Here is a 7500-nt window from a genome sequence, read left to right as displayed (position 1 = left end):
ATCATTAGGACTCACACCTGCTCTCACCTAAATACACACACACACACACACACACACACACACAAACACACATACCACGCAAACACGGCGACCTTCAGAGCCACACAAACTGACGGTAAGTGCATTCCAACATACGCTAATCATCACTCATTCCATTTACAGACACCTTGAACACAACACAACGCAACAGAAGAACAACAAGAGGAGAAACACGAGGGAAGAAGGAAGAATATGCATCAAGAATGGAAGATGGAGGCAATCAAGGAGGGACTGAGAAAGGTAGAAGGAATAAACGAGAGAGGAGGAATGTAAACTCCTTGAACACAACACGAGGCGCTACACAAGAGAACAAGAGGAGAAACACGAGGGGAGATGGAAGAATATGCATCAAGAATGGAAGATGGAGGCAACAAAGGAAGGACTGAGAAAGGTAGAAGGAATAAATGAGAGAGGAAGAATGTAAACTCCTTGAACACAACATGAGGCGCAACACAAGAGAACAACAAGAGGAGGTGGAACACGAAAGGAGGAAGGGAAGAATTATGGATGAATGGAATTGACTCAGTAATCAAGTTATTAGTGCTGAGTCATTAGGGAGCTCTAAGACTAGATAAATTCATGTATGAGGATGATAGGTGGAAATGCATGAGAGGGACTACCTGGTGGCTTCTTGCATCAACCCTTGAGTTATGTTCTAAGGACGGTGTGAGAAAGATGGAAGGAATAAATGAGAGAGGAAGAATTGTAAGCACCTTGAACACAACACAACTCAACGACACACAATAATAATAAAGATAATAATGATTCAACAATATTTTACGGACAATTCGCTCCAACAGAAATCATTACAACGCAATTCTCTCTGTAACTTCGTTTTAAAACTGAAGTTCTTGGAGAATGGAGAACGTTGAAACAATGGTACGAGTTTTATAAAAGTGGACGGAATGAAATAGATTGGAAAAGGGAAGGAAGGAGACGAGGAACGGAACAGGAAGAGATGGAAGAGGATTAGATGGAACGAAATGGAATGGAATGGAATGAAGAAGGAATGAAACGGAACAGTGATAAAAAAAAGAAAAAGAAACGAATCAAGACAAGAAAATAAAACTAAACGAAGTGTAACAGGAAGGAAGAGAAAGAAAAACAAATGAAAAATGGAACAGAACAATACATAACGAAATGAAACGAAATAAAAAAAGAAAAAAAAAGAAAACAGAATGAAACAGGAGACAAAACAAAAAAAGGTAATCAAGGTAGAGTTATTTTTCACCTCTTACTTTAAATTAGATTAATATAGTTATAGCGGAATCCCGTAAGGGGGTAAGAAGTCTGCTGCTGCCTGTTGTCTTTTTGTTTGCTCCTTGTTCTTCCTTTGTGATCCTTGGTGTTCATTTTCCCATCAGGTGTGACGCATACTATTATCAATATTATCACCTTTAATTAACTTTTCGTGACGTGTTGTGTACAAGTAAAGTTAAGTTTAGTAATTGTGTATTGTGTGTTAACTTTCTCCTCTCTCTCTCTCTCTCTCTCTCTCTCTCTCTCTCTCTCTCTCTCTCTCTACCCTTCACTCTCTCTTTTTCTTTGTCTCTGTTTGACCTTTCTCCGTCCGTCTTTCTGTCCGTCTGTTTGTCTGTCACCACACCTTACCTTACCTAACACCCCCTCTCTCTCTCTCTCTCTCTCTCTCTCTCTCTCTCTCTCTCTCTCTCTCTCTCTCTCTCTCTCTCTCTCTCTAATGTGGTGTGGCGTAAGCGAGGACGTGCAGCCACCACCACCATCACCACCGCAACACTACCACCACCACCACCACCACATCATTGCACCACCACCATCGCCACTGAAGGTTGTCTGGATGGGCCCATCAACCACACACAGCCACGCGGAACCCAAGAATTACCATCACTTCAATGATTAATAGGTACGCACCTCTTAAATAGGTAGTAAATGTATTTAGACCCTTCGTAATATGAATTAATTACTTAGTGTGTGTTTGTGTCCTTGTCCTCCTTATTCAGTCATCCATTCCTCTAAACACCATTGATAAGGTTTCTAATTCCATAAAATTCAGTCTATACGCATTCAGATCCTATTCCCACCTTACAATATGTTTTGGCTTATGTCCTTAACCTCCTCCAAGTATACAGTTATTTAAATACCATAAGTATGGTTTCTGATCTTACAGAAGTCTATCTATAAGTATTCTGATTCTATTCTGTCACCTTGTAATGTGTTTTAATTACTTGATTTGTTTGTCTGAGTCCTTCACTTTCTATTCCGGTTACTCGATCCTATAATCAATAAGGTTTCTGATCCTACAAAATCAATAAGGTTTCTGATCCTACAAAAGTTAATTTATACGTATTCAGATCCTATCTCGCCAGTTGCAATACGTCTTAGCATGTTTCCTCCACCTTTTCCAGTTGTTCGATCTTCTTAACACCATTAATAAACTTTTCAATCCTATAAAAGTTAATTAATAACCGTTCTGATCCTATTCCGCTATCTTGTAAATATGTCCTGGTTACTTGATATGTCTGTCTATGTCCTCCCCATTCTCCTCCTCCTTCAGTAACTCAATGCCTCACACACACACACACACACACACACCACCACAAAAAAGTTTTTCACCCTGTATAAGTTAATTTAAAAACTCGCCAGTTCTGTTCCTTTAAAAACCACAAAAAAGGTTTCCGATCCGACTCACGTAACTTAATCTATAGACATTTCAATTTCAGTTGTATAAACACCACAAAACTTTCTGATTCTACATGAATTAATTTATAATGCTGAGTTAATAAAAAAAAAAAAAAGGTTAAATCAAAAACATTTTAATCTAAGTCCTTTAAACATCACAAATAGAGTTTCTAATCCTACATAAATTAGTCTATAAGCATTCCATTCCTGTTATTTAATATGATTCTTTTCCTTCTCCTCCTTCTCCAGTGACTTAATATTCTACACACCTTAAAAGTTTTAAATCCTAAGAAATAATAGCCTATAGCCATTCCAAGCCTATTATAGTTCTCCTCTTCGTCTTCATCATCTTCCTTCTTCTCTATTGACCTGATCCTCTAAACACCACGAGAAAATTTTAAATCCTGCTTAAATTAACCTCTAGGCATTCCAACCTCACTCCACCAACAACCAGATGCCATACCGCCACCAGCTGGATTCCTTGTCGCCACCACCACCTTAAGCTTCTCATCACGACCCAAGTGGACGTGGTGACTCAGATTCAAGTGCATCACAAGACGACAACGGAGAAAGACACGCCCCCTCACAGCCTTACAAAACGTACGTTGTTTATATACGGCGTACGCCCGCGAGCCAGCTTATCTCATTTCTGATATAATAATAGAATTTCTCTCTCTCTCTCTCTCTCTCTCTCTCTCTCTCTCTCTCTCTCTCTCTCTCTCTCTCTCTCTCTCTCTCTCTCAGCCTTTTTCTTCAAAGAAGTACTTATTTACAGACTAAATAAACTTTTACGGCTGTGGAGGAGACGAGAGTGAGAGGGCGGCGCGAAACTTTAGAAGAAATGACCGATGGACAGGGTCACCCTGATAGTGTGATCTGACTCGTCACGTGATAATGCCCTCAGGAAACGTTGTCAAGTATTGTGGTGTTTGCAAAAACCAGTGCAGCTATCACTAAAGGATAAACATTTATTACATTAACTTGCCTTTTCAGAGCATTACATTGTATATATACACTATATATATTGGGCTTGTTTTGTGTGGTTCCTGACGGTGGAATGGGCGAGTTTTGGGTTGTTTTTCAGGCGGGAAAACAATCCGCGACCTGGCAACTTCTCCTGGGCAGTCGATTGTTTTCTAAGCAGTTTGTGCCAGGCTGTCACGGGGTACATAGTGTCTGGAGTGTGGCATATATCTGATAAGGTTAGTCAGGCTGTGTTATTACATTAAGCCCGCATTCTGAAACGCTTTGCTCTCTCTCTCTCTCTCTCTCTCTCTCTCTCTCTCTCTCTCTCTCTCCACGACTGTTTTCAAAGGCCACAGAGATGATCAACCGGGTTCTCAAGACTGTTTCTCCTTTCAATTATGTAGAAATCTTGTTAATCTGTCGCTAAACCATAAAAAAAACACTCTTAAAAACCTGGGTAGCTTCACCACGACTGTTTTTAAAGGCCAGAGAGATGATTAGCCACGTTCTCAAGACTTTCTCCTATTAATAACGTATAAATCTTATTAATGTATCACTCAAATCACATGAACAACCTTAGAAACCCGTGAAGCTTCGACTAAACTAGAGCCTTTTGAAAGTAATGGAGGTGAGGCGCAGAAGTGTTTCAGAATACAGCCCGTGGATCCGCAGCCTGTCTGCTTCACATTCCCCGCCACACTCGCCTCAAGACTTACTGCGCGTGTTAATAGGTCATCCTGGTGGCATCTTTCTGTTCGTCTTGCTTGTTTTAGAATAGGTAGTTAGGTAGGTAATTACGCAGATAGATAAATAGATAGATGGATAGATGGATAGTTATAGATAGATAAACAGATAGATTTCTTTTTCTTTATATGGACGAGGGATACGGAAAAAAAAAAAAAAGAGCTTAGTGAAGATGCCAGTCCCAAAATAGTAGAGGCAACAGGACTATCCAAAATAAGAGGAGACAGACAAACAGACAGACAGACAGACAGACAAATAAAAACAGACATTCCAATACATAAACGCTGTAACATTTTCTCCAGTCATTCATTTTAAATCATAAAACACTACGTATTTTTTTCTTAGTCATACTTCAACACGACTCTTTCTCTCTCTCTCTCTCTCTCTCTCTCTCTCTCTCTCTCTCTCTCTCTCTCTCTCTCTCTCTCTCTCTCTCTCTGACACGCTTATCTAGAAAAATCTCAGTATCCTTTTTGCATAGAGAAAGTTGAGAGACTTCTATATAAATCAATCGAAATCCTCACAGAAATATATATATAACTTTGAATATATATAAAAAATATTGCGAGAGTAACAGAGAGAAGGAAGCAAGTAAAGGCAGCCACAAAAAGTAAATAATAAACAATAAAGATAATAAACAAGAACAGGCCAGTAATATATAGCTTGATGTCCTTGCAACTGACTCAACGACCCATCACGACTACGACTACGACTACATCTGGACATCCGGTGACAAAATGCAAAGGTCGTGGGTCGTTCCTTCATTCTGCCACCTAATGCCGCACTCCTGCTCTTTGTCTGTCTGTCTGTCTGTCTGTCTGTGCGCTTTTCTCCCAGTCTTCCTGTCTCTGTTTTGTCTGTCCATCTATCTGTGAGTTTTTCTGTCTATATTTGCATCTGATTATATGTTTGTCCTTCGGTGCGTCTCTGTTCCTGTCTCTCTCTCTCTGTCTGTTCATCTATGTGTGCGTTTTTCTGTCTATATATGTATCTAATTATCTGTTTGCCTGTTCATTTGCGTGTTTATTTATCTGTCCACCTAATAATTTCCTCTTTTCTCTCACTGTCTCTCTAGTTATCAATCCATCTGTCCATTTGTCTACTTGCCTGTCTATCTATAAGACCACCTAACAAACGTCGTCTCTTACCCGCCTCTCTGTCTCTCCTCACTCACTCCTGAGCCTCACGCAGCGTCTCTCATCCTTGCATCGTCACTTCTTGTCGCCTAACACATTATACCTGAGCTACTTTTTGCCTCGTCGGTCAAGGACAACTGTGCTGGCTGGCGTCTGGCGAATATAAGAACGGGAACTCGGTAGAAAATGTTAGACTGGTTGGCGTTGTCTCGTAACTTCAGATTAACATCGACTGGGAACTGGGTATGCATATAAGGACTGTCTTCCGAAACATTTCTGCGCCCATCTCTCTCTGCTACATTCAAAACGTTCTAGTTGAGATCACAAGGTCGGAATTGTATAGAAATGTATAATAATAAGACTTTTTTTGTACTTTACTCTTGTATCATGGCGTATTGCAAACACACACACACACACACACACACACACACACACACACACACACACACACACACACACACACACACACACACACACACGAGTACAAACATAGGATTTTTTCACAGCTCAAACACAACGATCTCCAATAAGCTATAAGGACGAGAAATCCACAGAAATACAAATAGAATCCCTCTACTTTCCCCTCTTCCTCCTCCTGCCTCTCCTCCTCCTCATTGCCCATTCAGCAGGAGTAAGCGGATATCCCTGGTGGTGCAAAGTGATGAGGGAGAGTTGTGAGTGAGCGCGACATTCTCTCTCACCTTCCTCTGCTAAAATAGAAAGCTGGGAGGAACACTGAAAAGACGGGAGGTGTGTGTTTGTGTGTGTGTGTGTGTGTGAAGGGCTGTACAGTACCATCATCTCCATCACTGTTATCACTGTACCATCATCATCATTAGTAAGGCCTTTATCATTGTTTTCTTAGTTGTTGTTGTTGTTGTTGTTGTTGTTGTTGTTGTTGTCATATCTCTACTTTTCCTCCTTCTCCTCCTACTCTGCTCCTCCTCCTCTTGCTCATATTCCTACCCTCTTCCCCTTCCTCCTCCTCTTCTTCCTCCCCCGCCATCTTGTTTCTCATTAAGTCTGCACCTTTTACGACACAAACACAGTAACCTTTCCCGCAAGAATTCAGACCAACGGGTTAACACACACGCATACTTTTCCTCTTACTCTTAATTCCTACCATGATTTTTCTCCTCTTACTTAACTTCTATACTCCCCTTTACATAAATTTGGCGATTCCTGCTCTTACGATACAAACTTATCTCTTTTTTCTCTTTTTTTTTCAAATTTTCAGACCATTGTGTAACTAGTATTAGCATTCTTTTTCATTTTTTTTTATTAATTTTCTTCTTTTCTCCCTCTCTCTCTCTCTCCTTACTTAATTTCTCTGTTCTCTTGCGCACAGACTTTGCCTATTCCTTCTCTTACGATACAAACTTCTTATTTTTATTTTTTTTATTTTCTCACATACGTTTAAAATTACCCTTAACCTCTCTCTCTCTCTCTCTCTCTCTCTCTCTCTCTCTCTCTCTCTCTCTCTCTCTCTGGCGACATTTGAAGAGAGTTATGACCCAATCGAGGTCACAGTTTCACTCACTATGGAGATAAGAACTTTGGGAGAAAACGAGGGACAGGAAATGAAGTTTATTTTACCAAGACGAAGGTGGAGTGGTCACGTGACTCGGGAAGTTGCGATGAAGTTTATAGTAAGAAGAAAGGAAGGAAGTTTAGTGAAGTTTATCAAGAGGATTTTTTTAACACGTGGGTGTGGATCTGAAGTTGCGTTTAGTTTAGTTTAATTTGATATGGTTTAAAAGAGTTTGGTTTATCAGGAAGTTTGGTTAGATATGCCAGGAAATTTAGTTAGGAGAGAGAGAGAGAGAGAGAGAGAGAGAGAGAGAGAGAGAGAGAGAGAGAGAGAGAGAGAGAGAGAGAGAGAGAGTCATGGGTGGAGTGTGAGGGGCAAGAATGAGGGTGGAGTAAACACCAAAAGAGAGATAAAAGACGATGATAA

At 40.3% G+C, this 7500-nt stretch overlaps 2 protein-coding genes across 3 annotated transcripts in view; one reads left to right on the top strand and one right to left on the bottom strand.

Moving 5' to 3' along the window:
- The window catches only part of LOC135115983 (unconventional myosin-XV-like), an 81612-nt gene that overhangs the window by 69787 nt on the left and 4325 nt on the right, over positions 1–7500 (bottom strand). The gene's annotated exons all lie outside the window — the stretch shown is intronic.
- Positions 3787–7500, top strand: part of LOC135115987 (uncharacterized) — a 16369-nt gene continuing 12655 nt past the window's right edge. Inside the window, exon 1 of the mRNA XM_064033191.1 lies at positions 3787–3899. The gene's annotated coding sequence lies outside the window, so the exon portion shown is untranslated. The remainder of the gene's footprint in view (positions 3900–7500) is intronic.

Source organism: Scylla paramamosain, chromosome 30 (genome assembly GCF_035594125.1).
Source record: "Scylla paramamosain isolate STU-SP2022 chromosome 30, ASM3559412v1, whole genome shotgun sequence".
Lineage (NCBI taxonomy): Eukaryota > Metazoa > Arthropoda > Malacostraca > Decapoda > Portunidae > Scylla > Scylla paramamosain.
This window is presented reverse-complemented; position numbering and strand designations above follow the sequence as displayed.